Raw genomic sequence first — 16,622 nt, forward strand, 5'->3', positions numbered from 1 at the left:
TATGAAAACTTGACATAAACCAATACATCATAACCTGTCAGTGTCTTTGTTATGAAAACTTGACATAAACCAATACGTTATAACCTGTCAGTGTCTTTGTCGTGACAACTTGACATTACCAAGACAACATAACCTGTCATAAATATGTCAGAAACATTACATAGCAGATTAATGATCAAACTTAAGAAAGTTTTATGGGTTAACATTACATTAAACTATCATGCGGTTGGTTTTGACATTGGCTGTCATGAGGCCATTATAACTGTCATGCTTATTTTTCATGACCTCAACTACAGTGGTACAAATTGAATTTGTCATTAAAATGTCATTAAGTGTTAATACTCTGTCAAATTATTTTATAACAGTGTCACGTATACTTTTCTTGACCTCAACTACAGTGATACAAATTCAATTTGTACCACTGTTACAATGGCCTCATGACAGCCAATGTCAAAACCAACCACTTGACAGTTTAATGTAATGTTAACCCAAAAGCTAAGTGGTTTCTTAAGTTTGATATTAATCTGATGACTGTTTATGACACATTTATGTCAATTTATGTTGTCTTGGTAATGTCATGTTGTCATTACCAAGACACTGACAGGTTATGATGTATGGTTTATGTCAATTTGTCATAACAAAGACATCTCAAACAATGTCATATTTGCATTAGAAATGTCAAAATTGAGCAAATGACACTTAATGACAGTTGTCATAACCATGCATAAAACCTCCTTAATATTCATGACATGTGTCATGATTATGAAGGTGTCATGTCAGTCTTATGCACACCCCTTTAAGTAAAGTGTTACCAAACATTGTTTATTGTTAGTTCATGTTTGTTAATGCATTATTAAAGTTTAAAAAATGAGATCTTATTAGAAAGTGTTACCCTAAAGTGTTTCTACACAAAAAACAAAAACTAAGCTTTATGGATTTCAATTGTTTAGTCAAATTCCACCAAATTGAATTGAATAATTGTATTAATAAATTTTAAACACATTTTCATAAAAAATAAAATAAAATACAAATTCAAACTGAAATGGTCCGTTCCCTTGTTCCCGAGGTTTATACAAAATGTGGTAACACTTTACAGGAAGTTTAATTTAACATTAGTTGATATATTTACTAACATTAACTAACCGAGCAATACATTTGTTACTGTATTTATTAATCTTTGTTAATGTTACAGCTGTTTAAAATACAGATGTTTATTGTTTGTTCATGTTAGTTCACAGTGCTAATGTTAACTAATACAACTTTTGATTTTAATAATGTATTAGTAAATGTTGAAATTGACATAAAAATATGCTGTATAGAGCAGTTCATTATTAGTTAATGTTAACTAATGTAGTTAACTAATATTAACTAATGAACCTTAAATCTGTAAAGTGTTAACCCACAATGTGTTATTAAACTCTTATACAAAATATTTTATTAAAGTTTAAGTTTTTTTTAACTCATTTAAAATTCTTAATCCAAAATATGAATAATATATAAGGATGGATTATTCAATTAATTTTGATAGAAATTTTGATTATAAATACAATTGGAATTCGTAAATCTTAAAAACAGGCTGAAATATATATATTTGAGTGTACAGTCCAACGGTGTTTACAACATTTCAAGGAATGAACCAGCTAATGGCTTTTACAGCTGTATCTGAAGAGAGAAAAGATTTGTAAAAAAAGACAAGAAAAAAAGAGTCTCTGTGTTTGTGTGACAGGAGCCATTTCACTAAATTAGCTTGTCATATGATGCTGAAAATGATGAAAATGTTTAGCCCTCTTTGTCACAAATAGGCAAAACAAATGTTTAAACATTAATAAAATTAATGAAAAATCCATAGCCGCTCTATGTATGAATGTTGGTGTTACTACATCTTTGTCACCCCTATATTTCTGCTCTAGCCATCATGATCTGCTGCTAACTTCAAGCGGGGATGTTTACAAATAGTGCATGAGAGATAGGCCAGACTCAAAGCAGCTGCATGATAATCTCTGGAACCATAGAGAACTTCAAAGATACGTTTACGAGTGGCACCACATCCCTGAGTGATCAGAGACAGGCTGGGCTTTGGACTTCACTGCATGTGACACCCATATCTTTGGATATTCAAGACTGCAGTAAATGTTTGTAACTTAAGAGCCAAAATCAGACTGGAGCTGGACCTTTAGAGCACTGACTTTAAAAGAGTTTTAAATGCAACTCAACATGGTGCTGAACATGTTAAAGTCATGGGTTTGATTCTCAGGAAATACTCATTAAATGTGCAACTTTAATATTGCTTTAGATAAAAAAGACTAGGTGGACTATATAGTTTTCCACCAATAATGTAATTATTCTTTGAAAATATATGTGGCAATCCCTTGAGAGATTTCATTATCCTGACCTGTCAATAATGGTTGAAGATTCTTCTGTTTAAATCTGAAAACAATTGTTAAGTAGAAATAAATATGCATTTTCAATCACATTTGTTACAGGCAGATGCCCTATGTTTCATGGTCAAATATCACCAAATATAGCAATATATATATTTTTTTTTTTTTTTTTTTAATGAAAAAAAAAAAAAACAGTTCGATGTAATAACTTTTCTTTTATAATTTTATGGTGCTTAGTTCTCGTTTACATTTAAATTAAACATTACGCCTATTATAAAATTAACAGTTTATTACTTTGAGATAAATTATCAATATCTTATCAATTTAACATGAAGCCTGACAGTCACAACCTCTCTCTCTCTCTCTCTCTCTCTCTCTCTCTCTCTCTCTCTCTCTCTCTCTCTCTCTCTCTCTCTCTCTCTCTCTCTCTCTCTCTCTCTCTCTCTCTCTCTCATCTATCTGTCCATTAGCAGGAGAGAGCGCAGGTGGTATGTGCTATGACAGTCTGAGTAATGACCTCTTACTGTCTCCATTGTTCCTTTATATCAGCCATTAGGTCTTATGCTCCTCGTACTCTCCACCTGCAGTCTGGTGCTCACGAACTCATGAGAGCATGCATCAACTCTTTTTGTTCTTTGTGTCTCAACCTCTCTGTCTCAATCAGGTCAGCGGCTGGAGTGCTACTATGTGCTGAAGCCCTTTGAAAGTGCACACATGCCTCTTTGACCCAGTGAAGTGAAGAGTTTTAAAACCTTTTCACAAGTTTCTAACTTAAGAGTACATTTAAAAGGGAAAGCTTTTGTCTAATACTTAGTATGCACATGGAAGGGTTTATTTGGAAGATCTTAAAAATTCGTTATCGAAACATTTCTCATAAATGCTAGAACATTTTGAAAGGTGTTGTTTTGGCATTCTCTATATAATGAAAAACTGTTCCTGTCTTTAAATGTTTGTTTTACTATTCCAGGCAACAAATTAATGCAAGGATTGTGATGTCTTTCCCATTATAAAAATAGTGTTTGTTTCACAACTTTTACAAATGCCAGAACCTTGAGAAAACTCTTGATGCATTGCGCCAGAATCGGTCATTTCGAGGATCACATGGGACAAACAGGACGTGTGACATTTCTTACACCGCACATCAGATCTGACACACGAGTTTCAGAGGAAGCTGTCTCACTGATGGATACTGTTGTTTTGTCCTCAGCCATGAACCGTAGAAGGAATGCTAGCAAATGGAATGCCAGCCAAAAAAAAAAAACTGTTTAATTGCTATGAACGGCTGCATAACAACAGGTTGGTCTTTATTCCATAGTACGAGATATTGGCTACTGATTGGTGCTGGAATGTGTGTGATTGGAAGACAAGGGACGCAACATAAATCAAGTGTAACTGTCGCAAAGGTCAGAAATATCATGTCCATATGATTGAGGCCACTGTGCAAAGACACCAAAGTCACACTTTTACTCTGTGTAAATTATATAGCATTATTCCACCTCTTAGCACATTATATTAGAAAACTACATGAAACTTGATCCTAATAAAAGGGTAAAAAAAAGAAGAAAAGAAACGTCACAAATGGGTCACTCTCAGAAAACAGTGCTATTTGTGAGAATGCTATGCTAATTAAAAACTGTTAAAAAGATTACTAATGTACTGGCAATAATCACATGTATCACATATAGCAGCTTTACCTAGCAATGTCATCGCACCAGACACCATTAAAGTGCCAAAAACAAACTGTGTAAAAGTGTAAAAACTGAAGGACTTACTATGCCTTCTCCCTAATGACAGGGTTTAATTGAGGTATAAATATAAATGTTAATATAATAAACCTATATTTTAGCATTCAAATCTGCACACCCAACACTGAAATCACAAACACATAATACTGTTAAGTTAACACATCACTGTAATTCACTGAAACCCATTTAATGCCATTACACACAAACCACCCCCACCCCCTACACACGTCTGGTTTACTATCTTTGTGGGGATTCTCCATTGACTAATGGTTTTACTACTGTACAAACTGCATATTCTATCCCCTCACACTAACCCTACCCTTAAAGGGATACTTCACAGCTGGAAAGATGAATGTGTATTTAAATTAGGTCATTTATGTAGTAGAAATGTGAAATTATTTCAGATGTTGGTGCCTTAGACTAATAACAGCTAGAAAATGTATTTTCACTGCCCTTCGAGGCCACTCCCAAGCCACCCCTACCAGGTAACAGAGGGCAGTATCGGAAGTACTAGTTGACTCGAAACTGACAAGAAGCTGTTTTAACGTGAGTCTCCGTGACGAGTTTGCGACAGCAAAAGGACATCCGCAACTGTTCCTCGCTGTATTGCGGCTCGTACAGGTAGCCACGAGCATCGGATTCTTGCACCAGATCTTCAAAATCCCCTTCAACTTCAAAACTACCTTCCGCCATCGTGGTTGGAATGGCGACTGTAGAAAGCAAAAGCCGAATCCTGGACATTTTGGGCGATCTAAAAATAAAGTAATAAAAAAATAAAGTAAAGTATCTCAAAATCAAGCGAGGAACAGTTGCGGATGTTGGAGGAACAAGAGGCGGCCGGAGCAGCTGCTCCAGCAGAGGAGCAAGACCTGCTTGGCGGTCAGGAGGAAGAGCCGGGCAGTCCCGACCGGGCATGTCCGGGAAAAAGAGGACGTATGGTCACCCCTACTACTCAGTTTTCTCCACAGAGCAAGAGCCTGTTAGCTTAGCTTAAAAAAAAAAGATGGCTGACACTATTTGTACATTCTGTGAGTGAGATCCCACCCACTATGGGCGGGTTGAAAACATGCAAAACTAGCTCCTACTACTGGCTGTAGTTTTTAGCATCTGGCCGAAAGGCTCCAATGAATTTTTGCATCATCGGAGGATGTTTTCCTGACAAAAAATACATAAATCTCTTGTCTCCGGGGGACATGAGGCAGGGAAGCATGGTAATTAAAAAAAATACTACAGGTTTTGTACTGATACAAAGCTTACTGCTAATTGGTGAAGTATCCTTTTAAACACAGGAAACTTTGTGCATTTTTACATTTTCAAAAAAATAACTAAATCTGTTTTACTGTGTGTCCCCCCCCAGCCCCCACACGCCCACACAGACACACACACACATACACAGACACACACACACACACACACACACACACACACACACACACACACACACACACACACACACACACACACACACACACACACACACACACACACACACACACACACACACACACACACACACCTCCTGCATGAAGATTAGCACCTCTACACACTGGGACTCATCCATGTCACAGCTAACAGCAGCAGAATCTAAAGGTCTTACTTCTGAGGTGTTTTCACTCGCTGCACAAAGACACAAGAGGTCACTGCTTCAATGTAACGGCAAATGATGCTTTAATGGATCTGAGACAGAAGGACCTCACACAATACCTGGTGTAGAGGATTTCATGGTTTGCTTAAATAAGAATATGAAGTACAAATAGTACTGTGAGTTCAGGATATACAGGGCTGATGAGTGACTCATGACAAAGAGATTACAGTTCTGACCCAGTCTGGTCACTGCACTAAAAGCTCAGGAAGACAACAATTGACCTCTCCTCTCTTATATGTGCTACATTTGACATTCTATATATTTTATAAGAAATAATATAAATATAATTGTGTTTCAGGAGACAAAATGTAAGTATTAAGGATATACCTTATAGATTACATATTAGCATTACATATAAACAGAAGACATGTTTTTTATTTATTTGTTTAAAATAAAAAATTTCAGCTGATTCGCACTCTGAATTCAGTGTTTTGTTGTTGGTTGTTTATTTATTTATTTTACACAAGTGGAAAAGTACAAACATTTCAGCTCAGTGAGTGAAAAAGTCCTGAAAGGCCCGAGAACAGAAATGTTTGTAGTTTCCTGCTTGTGTGGAGTAAAAACACACAAACAAAACAAAAAAATCCCACTGAATTCTGAGTGCGAATCAAAGTTGAATTTTTGAAGTAATTAAAAAGACTAATGCACCAAAACGAGTTAATATATGAGACAAGAGAGAGTACGGTGTAAACAACCTTGTTGAACTGCATTCTAAATTTGTGAACCCATGACTTGAGTAATAAACAGATACAAAACCTAGTCTCATTATTTGATAGCTATAACTCTATTTGGTGTGTAATGCAAAACAAATCATGAAATAAATCAATTTTAGTTTTTATAAATCTTGTTGTAATTTTAGCAAATTTGCATGTCCCCTGTAATCAACTATTCCACCGTAATGGTTGATAAAGAAAGAAAAAAAACAATCTAATACCTTTTGTGTTTCTCTTGTCTATGTTGTTTGTTTTAGGTGGGGAAATAAAACTCAGCAGTGGTATTTTCTAATTAAATGATTCTCATTAAATAATATAGAAGAAAAGAAACAAAGAATAGAAATAGCATGAATTCAAACACCTTTGAAGGGCAGGTCTTCAGCCCCCGCAAGTGTAGCCAAAGTCAGTCTAAATACTGGCTGAAGTGTAACAGGGTATGTAAACAATACCCTCAGTTCCAAATGACTAAACTAATCCCTAATCCCCACCAATGTTTCAGATTCTGTGTTTACCAAATGGACCTGATGCTGACATTCCAAAAATATATCAGCATTCATGCCTGATGTCATCTGCAGAAGTCTGCAGCATTTTATAACAATAGAAGAACAATACCATCACACTTTACATGTGTAACATGTCTTTGTCGCTTTTGGAGCTATGTGAAAATGAAATACATTTTTGAGCTGGGACGGCACAGCTAAAAAAAAATCCCAGGGTCGAGTCCGACTGTCAGGAGGCCATTCTCTGTGGAGTTTGCATGTTCTCCCAGTGTTATTGTTCATTTCTTATATAGAGACAATAAAATGGCCCATAAGAGAACAAACCTAGGTTAAAATAAAAGAATAAATACATTTAATAGAAAATGCTCTTGAATGAGGGCGTGATGGAATGTCTTTCCATATCTGAGCATCAGGTACAGTACACATGACCTCCTCGATTTTACATGTGTGTAGCAGAGAGCAGTCATCAGATGGTATCACTAGTTTCAGTATGATCTATAATTACTGTGGAAGCGAGATATGACTCAGAGCAGCAGCCACACACACTGAAGCATATTTCACCCCATCAGCCATTCTGAAGTGACTAATTTTGAACAGGTTTTGACAGCTAAAACTGTCTTACACATCTCCTAGAAAAGTCAACTTTGTTCACATCTACATAACTGGCTATCACTGAACCAGAAATGCTTCCTCTGCTGACAATAGCTGCCGTATAGAAGAAAGAAAAAAAAGTGAGAAATGTACTTGTTCTGACTTTACAAATGAATTCCTGTAAAGATTTTTTGTTTGATTTGACATTTTATGAATTCTAATAAATACCTAAGTAAAATAAATTACCATCAATCTCCTTGATTTTTTGTCAAAAACATATCAGCTACAGTTCAGACAGAAGGAAGTGATGATTTTTTTAAATACATTTTTCAACCTGACCAGCTATTTTCAAGAAATTGACATTCTGCACTTCTATACTTTACTATATATATATATATATATATGTGTGTGTGTAGACTTGTCACAGCACTTGCATAGTGTTGCCTTTTTGTTGGCTTGACTGCTTCTATTATTCTCCTTATTTGTGATGTGATGAGGAGAACAATAGAAGAGTTTGCTACATGATTACACCCTGAACATTAACACTGTCTTGACAAAAATCTTTTAAAGAATAAACACTTAATTTGCTTATTTGCTTATATTATTTCGTTCATGCAACTTTACTGCTATACAACTACATTTTTGTGTAAAATGACCCCCAGAATGGGCTACTATAAGAACTTCTGTCTAAATGTATTTCTGCCTAGATGTCCTTGAACCAGGTCAAACTACTGTTGAGAGCTTTTTAAATTGTGCCCTTTGATATTTATATATAGTTTACAGTAGCTACAGTCATGTCACACAGGTGAATCACCCGCATAGAGTGAAGCTCACAATTCATAACAGTTGTGTTTTGGTGCTCTGGTAACACAGCCCATGCATACAGCAATCTCCATCATACTGTCAATAGGAATTATTAGTTTTAAGCATGATAAAGCATAATAATAATGAAATGTGTGCATTTTTTATGTTTATTCAACAAATAAAAATTATCAAATGTTATCATTACATTAAGAATCATATGTTAATTAAGCAGGAACTGAACTTCTGCATTACTGTATATGCAGTATACAGCATGAATTGCAGAACATTTAAACAACAAAACACAAATAACTGACATTCAGTTGTACTATCATGTGATCTTATACTGTCACCCTAGTCTCCATCTCAGATGGCAAACTCACAGACAGATTGGATTGATTGGTTGGTTCTACAAATTTCTGAGCAAAGATTTACTTTTACATTGATTAATGAATTTATTGCATTCTGTTTTTTTTTATTGTTTGTTTACAATATACAGTGTCACCATTATGTTCAGTTTAGTTCAGTTCAAGGACTTTTAGTTTGCATTCCTTCAGTTCATGTCTTCCTTTGTTCTTCCCACCATGGACACTATTCTTCACAGCTGTTCGTCATTTTAGTTCATTATCACTGTGTATTTAAGTTCCTCCCTTTGTGCTGTTCATTTGTCGGTTGTTGTTGTTTTTGTTAAGACACACTCTTGTACATTGGCTTGTTATTAGTTCTTAATAAATCTTATGTCATATCATCTGCATCTTCGTCTTCATTGGATCCAGTGTTACATTCAGGGCTGTTGCAGTGAATAAACATCTCTAGTTGCTGGTTTTAACACATGCTACTATTGTGTCATACTTTCATTCATTTTTATATGAGAAATACACAAATCCCTGCATGTATTCCTTAAATTAGAAAGTATACCTAATTGTTATGACCACTGTAGTTGATCACAATTGCTTCCTGCAGAAGCTGGAATGAGTGTATGAAGCCTGTGTAACTTTTCAGCACTTCAACTCTCTCAGCACATACATGGTGATTACTCGTACATGACACCTGAGAGAACTGAACCTTACCAAGTCAGCAGGTTACAGACATCACTTTGGTAAAATGAGAAGCCAAGCAGGTGTGTCACGGCACCTCTCAAACACTTGCCTCTCCCTTAAAGTTTAGAGTTTTTTTTCTGTTCTCTCTCCCTTTCTCACCATTGCTCTTATCATTTCTTAGGCCATATATATAGTAGCTTCCTGGTTCATAGAGAGAGCAAAGTACATTAGCCATGTTTTGTCTCTGTATTAAAACATAGTGTTAACGGATTTTTGTAAAGCAATGACCCGTACTTTACTCACTTTTGCTTGATCTTTGATGCGGGAAGCATGGTTGATGTGCAACGCTCCTTCCTCATGTGTAGTTGATATTTACATGAATATTGTATTTTGATACAATATTCAGTCACCCATTCCTAAGGGCAGACCAATCCAAAGAAAACAGCTGCACTTCTGTACTTTACTTGAAAGCGCCGTAAATCATATTCACACATATGACACAACAGCAAGAGGCAACAGCTCAGAAACGTCAAGGTTTAGTAAACCGTTTATCCACCACAGATGCAACAAACAGAATGCATGCATTTACAAGGTAGGATACTACCAAAACAATACAGTCAAATTTTAGTAAGACACCATTTGAAAGCTTGGACAAACTTTACCGAATTTATATTTCTTACCATGATCTTAAAAAAAAAAAAAAAAACTAATCTAAAATGCTTGACGCTTTTTTTTTCTTCTTTTTTTTTCATAGTTTTGATGACATTTTTATTATCATACTAGAAAGTGGTAAGTGGTATTAATAACAAATAAATACGAGCATCCCAAGTTGTTACTTGTAGCGCACATTCTTAGCTTTGATTCTGCAATTGGAAACTAACTTCAACTGACCCTAAAAAGAAAAATAATTTTTTTTTCGATTCCATTGTACTTTTTATTATTGTAAGAAGGACATGGAAGAAATGCAATATATTTGAGCTTCAGAATCAACCATAGATCTTGGGGACATGTACGCACAGGAGAAGTTGTTATGCTTCCCAGTAATGTTGAGTTTAATGCTGCGTAGGTGCTGAAAGAGGCTTTGAGTGAGGAGACTGTATGCCGCACAGACAGAGAGACAGAAAGAGCATGTGTATATGAGTGTGTGTGTTTGACTATGAGTCTATGAACTTTGTTGGGCGGAAGGACAATTGATGCCCCTTTAGAAGGAGGTGCCGTGCCGGCAAAGACTTGTATTAAGTGGGATATGACAACAGTACAAGGTAATCCCTATATCAGCAGCAGTCATGAGCTCATGGAGTAATACAGAAACACCATTCTTATCGCCTCAGTTTGCAGGACCCACACATGTTAACCCATTAACTGGAATTTGTAAAATACTGGTGGTCTGTTAGGATGTATTAAACTATCCGATAAATCCTTTGTCGTTAAGTAAGCACATTTATATTCAGCTTACACTTAGTATTTAAAAATAAATAAAAAATATAAAATAACAATTAAATAAGAGGTCTATACATCCGTACTAAGGGTTGGGATGGATCTGAGGAAGGTTGTTTACTGACTGTCTAATGCATACTCTACACAAAAAGTGCTGAATCTTATCTGCTTGCTTTATGTGGCTTCTGGGAGCAAGAACATGCAGTTTTTTTAATCATACAGGGAACCAAAATCAAAATATCAAGTTGATGCAATGAGAAATAACTAGATTTGCATAAGCAAAAGGCATCAGATCTTTGAAATATTGTTTTGTTTGAGGCCCCTAGTAGCATAGAGAATATATATATATATATATATATATATATTTTTTTTTTAAATCAGTGCATGGGTATTTTATTATATTTGTGAAAATTAGGTTCCCTTTCGAACGGTCACTTCGTATTGCGTAGCTATACGCAGTGGGGAAACTCCTTTTCTTCGATTTACTGAAGCTTAAAAATGCAAAACGCATTTTGCAGCTGCACAGCTAGCACAGTGAGTGTCTGGCTCACTCATTGGCTGTGCTGTGGCAACTGCACATCCAATAGCGCATCCAATGAGCTAACATCGCGCCAAACCACGTCAAAGCCCGCCAAGGGGTGCGTGGTCTTAGCCTATATTAGTCCACGAAAAATGCCATTTTAGATGATCTTACCCCTTCAGCAACAACTTTCACATCTCTGAAACCCTCTGAAGCCTTCGCCGTTGAACAAGCCCTTTCATCCTGAGCGAGCAGCATCAACGGACGACTCCTTCTCTCCAGAAGTCGTCTTCTCCGGCCGCCGTTCACCTGTGGCTACGCATATCCTTTTTCTACTGTGTTTGTCTGTTAAGTGAGCGAAGTGTTGTTTCAAATGCCTCGTTCTTCCTGTGCCAACCTGCACAAGGCCGACGGACAAATGAGCTGCATCTCATGCCTGGGAGTCGACCACGCCGAGACTGCACTCTCTGAAGGGCTGCTCTCTTGAGAGACGGCGACGCTGCTTCCCCCGCTTTGCCTTTGCTTCCCCCGCTTTGTCTTTCCCAGCTTTACTTCGGCCGAGGAAGAAGAAGCGCCGCAGCCAACGGCATCCTGAGAGCAGGGAAGTTAGCGAGCGCACACCGGCCGCGTCACCACTTGCCTCACTTTCTTCTGCTCAAACGCCCTCTCCGGTCCTGTTCGAGGGAGATCTGCACCCCCCCACCCGCGTGGCGGGCCTTGTCTCCTTCGGGCGGATCCGTCGATGGACACGACGACAGCCTCTCCATCGCTGCAACTGAGGACGAATGGCCGGGTGCTAATGACCCCATCACCGCTTCTCAATGGGCCGCCAGCGTCTCGGTGAGAATGAACTCAGAGACGGAGATGCTCCTGACCAAGGCCTTCGTGGACCTCGAGCTCGAGTGGGCCTCGCCTGAGGAGGCACCTCGAAGTCGACTGGATGGCTGGTTCTTGACGGGTCGCACACAGGCCCCTCGTCACAGACCTGCGCCGTTTTTTTCAGAGGTGCATGCCACGCTGACTAAGGCGTGGCGAGCCCCTTACTCTGCACGTGTGGGTTCTTCAGTTTCTGCAACGCTCTCCTCCGTGGACGGCGGGGCGGAAGAGGGTTATGAGTGGTTGCCGCCCCTCGAAGGGGCCGCTGTGGCCGCTCATCTTTCCCCGACCCCCGCTGCTAGCTGGCGAACTAGAGTGGTTCATCCATCCAAGCCATGTCGAAACACCTCAGCCCTCGCCAGACGCGCTTACTCTGGTCAGGCTGCTTCGGCCCTGCACAAGATGTCTGTGTTGCAGGCTTTCCAGGCCAAACTCCTCCAGTCGAGTTATGAGGCTGGCCCGGACCCCGAGGCCTACCAAGGCTATAGCGCAGGCTATCGGGAGGAATATGGGTAGCTTGGTCGTGCTCGAGCGCCACCTTTGGCTAAACCTCATCGACATCAAGGACGCGGACAGAACGAAGTTCCTCGATGCCCCTGTATCCAGCTCCGGCCTCTTCGGCCCGGCGGTGAAGGGCTTCTCCGAGAGGTACACCGAAGCGCAGAAGTCGTCCCAAGCTATGCGACACTTCCTGCTGAAACATTCCAGCTCCGCTTCAAACAAGTCGGTCTCGCCTTTGCCTCACACAGCGAAACCGGCGAAGCAGGTCTCTCAGCCCCGCCCTGCGACTGATACCCGCCGCCAGTCGTGACCAGCGAAGCGCAACCCGCCGCCCCGGTGCCAGGGCCCACGGAAGTCCTGCTAAGGTAAAAAGAGGGTGCTCGTGTCTCGCGCTAGCCGGACCACCCTCAATTCAATTCAATTCAATTCAACTTTATTTCGCCATGTATACAGATACTAGAAATTTGGATTGGTCTTCTCCATGCAGGCAACACACAGTAAAACAGAAAAACAAAGAAAACAAAGACAAAAACACAAAACAGGACAAACAGAGAAATTATGAGCAATAAGTTAATATGAATGTAGATAGTGTTGTGTTAAATAAAAATAAAGTGCAATGAATTCCAGATTTAAGAGTCATTCAGGAGGGCTATTAGCCTGGGAAAACCCAGACCACTTCCGGCAAATTTAGATTTGCTCTGCAAGTGGGTCTGGCAAAGAGCCCATTGAAACCCATTTCCAATCCGCCGAAATCGCGGCACTAATCAGAAACGTTTTACACGATGACGACAGAGCAGAGACGGTGACGCAGATTTTGTACATTACAGACATGGATGCCGCCGTGGAACATCACAACATCACTCGTTCGAATCAGCTATCGCGTCTGTTTCAAGCGATTTAAAATGGTCATTTTCGTTAACACAAACAGAGAATTGCTGAGAGTCTCGAGATGTTTCTCCGTCGCTCTGCATACGTCATGTCATTCATCGCTCTGATTGGTTTTAGATCTTTCCGACGTCCGTTGGTGACGCCCCTGTGGAAATGAATTGTCTATGGAGCTTTGCCAGACCCTTATTCAGTTACAACTGAGAGTGGTCTGGGTTTTCCCAGGCTAGAGGGCTATTGCTTTGGGGAAAAAACTGTGGCGGTGGCGTGATGTTTTGGGCAGAAAGGCCCTGTACCGCTTTCCAGAGGGGAGAAGATTAAACAAACTATTGGCAGGATGAGAGGGGTCGGCCGCAATCTTCACAGCTCTGGTAATGGACCTGGAGCTGTACAGGTCCATGATGGGGGGCAGGGGGCAGCCGATGATCTGCTCTGCTGCCCGGACGACTATTTGTAGCCTGGCCTTTGCAGATGTTTTTGTCCCATTTGAGTGTGTTGGTGATGGTTGTGCCCAGGAACTTAAAGTGCTCTACCCCAGTCACGGATGAATTGTTAATGATCAGAGGAGGATGAATTGGGGGCTTTTTGCGGAAGTCCACTATCATCTCCACCGTTTTATTGATATTAAGCTCCAAGTTACTGACTGCACACCAGGACTCTAGGAGACTGACCTCTCTGCGGTAGGCTGACTCGTTGTTGTTGGAGATGAGGCCTATTATGGTGGTGTCGTCCGCATATTTGATGGTTTTGACAGAAGGGTCTCCAGAGCAGGGGGGGGTGGACTGGGGGGGCCCACGCGGTGCTTCGAACCTAGTGCAAAACACATTGAACTTGTCTGGTAGATTTGGGTCGGTGGAGGCTGGTGGGGGAGGGGGGGTCTTTTTATAGCCCGTGGCAGATTGTAGGCCCTTCCAGACAGCTCTGATGTTCTTATCCCCGACCTGTTGTTCAATCCTGGCCTTATACAGCCTCTTAGCATGCTGGATGGCTTTGCTGAGTGCGTATTTGGCCCTGGTGTAGGCAGCCTTGTCTCTGCTCCTGTGGGCCACCTCCTTCTCTCTCCTCCGTAGCCTTACTTCCTTATTGAACCATGGCTTACTATTCCCACAAATGACAATATTTTGTCTGGGAATGCAAAGTTCCTCACAGAAGTAGATGTAGGACGAGCATGTGTCTACATACTCATCAAAGTTATTGCATACCAATTTAAAAGTTTCCCAGTCTGTAATGTCAAAACAGGCTTGTAGTGTTTCAATTGCAGCGGGTGACCATTTCTGTACAACCCTCTTGAACATTTTTTGTTTTTTGAGTAGAAACCGGTATGTGGGGATGAGTTTAATCACAGCATGATCGCCATTGCCTAGTGGTGCGCGCGCACAAGCACAATATGCCTCTTTGATGGAAGAATAGCAATGATCAAGTGTCCGTTCACCCCTGCTGGCACAGCGCACCAACTGATGGTATTTCAGAAGTTCAGATCTCAGATCAGTGTGGTTGAAATCACCCATGACATATACAGTGGAGTTAGGGAACTTATTCTCAATTTCCGTGATATGATCAGCTAAAAGCTGCTGCGCTGTGTCGGCGTGCGCCTGTGGCTGAACGTAGACACACGCAAGGATAATGGATGATATTTCCCTAGGCGAGTAGAAAGGTTTGCAGTGTATGGCCAGCAGTTCCAGATCGGGGGAACAAAATTCAGCAACAACTGTTAAATCGCTGCAACACTCGTTACTCACATAAAAGCCGACACCTCCGCCTTTTGTTTTCCCGGTGGCTGTCGCATCACGGTCCGCTCTAAAGAGCTGATAGCTGGCAGGTTCACCGCTGTGTCAGGAATATTGGAGTGAAGCCACGTTTCCGTAAAACAGAACGCAGCAATATGGGAATAGTCCTTGTCCGTCTCCAACCTGAGTTGGAGCTCATCCAGCTTGTTGCTGAGTGATCTCACGTTAGCCAGTACTAGTCCAGGTAAAGGTGCACGGAACCCTTTCTTCTCCAAGCGGCGTTGACAGCCGGCTCGATTACCCCTCGCTCTGCTGCGGGGGAGTAGCCTCCATGGACGAGCTCTCGTGTGTTTGTATGGGCTACAATCCGTGGAGTTTCTGAGGATATCCGAATGAAGGCCCTGCAAAGCAGGGTGGTAACTAAGGGATGATGATGCGCTGATGTTTAGTAGTTCATCTCGGGTGTAGGTAATTTTCATAATGGCATCGGACGATAGACAAACACGGACATAAACACGGACAAACTTTTCCTCCTGCACGAGATCTCCACGGCCGCCACACAAGCGCCGCTGACCCACAAAAACACAAAAAGACCCACAACACTTCTCACAGCTCCCTGTTCAGCTCAGGCGGCTGGAGATTTTATTACTGTAAACAGGCCCGCTGCAGAGTCGTGGAATCTCCATTCTCCAGGAAGAGGCTGAAGCCGTGAGAGCTCGTCGGCTGCACAGTTCAGGTCTCCCGGGATATAATTGGCTCGAAACTACCTCAGATGCTTCTGACTCCATAGGAGGAGGTGGCGGGTGAGTTGCGACATATGGCGGGAGCGTAGACCACCTTGTCGGTAGATGTACGCTACTGTCGTGGTATTGTCTAATTGGACTAGTACGTGCTGGTTCTTGAGCGAGATGTACTGCCAGCAACTCGAGGCAATTGACATACCAAAGGTGCTGGGATCCAGTCCAGGAGCCCGCGCCAGCATGTCCATTGCAAATGGCACCACAGCCCGTGGTGGAGGCATCTGTTGAGACAACAACATGCCTGGAAACTCGTTCTAAGGGCACTCCGGCCCGTAGAAAGCTGAGGTTCGTCCACGGGGTGAAAGTCTGATGGCAGGTCGGAGTAACTGGTACTCGGAGCATGCCTAGTTGCAATGCCCACCTCGGGACTCGATCGCAAAGCTAAGGACCAGCGTTCCATGGGGGTCTGCTCTGACAGGGGTCTGGCAACAGAGGGGGACGAGAGTATTGAGGCTCGTAA

The sequence above is a fragment of the Phoxinus phoxinus genome, assembly GCF_949152265.1.
Source record: "Phoxinus phoxinus genome assembly, chromosome: 24".
Lineage (NCBI taxonomy): Eukaryota > Metazoa > Chordata > Actinopteri > Cypriniformes > Leuciscidae > Phoxinus > Phoxinus phoxinus.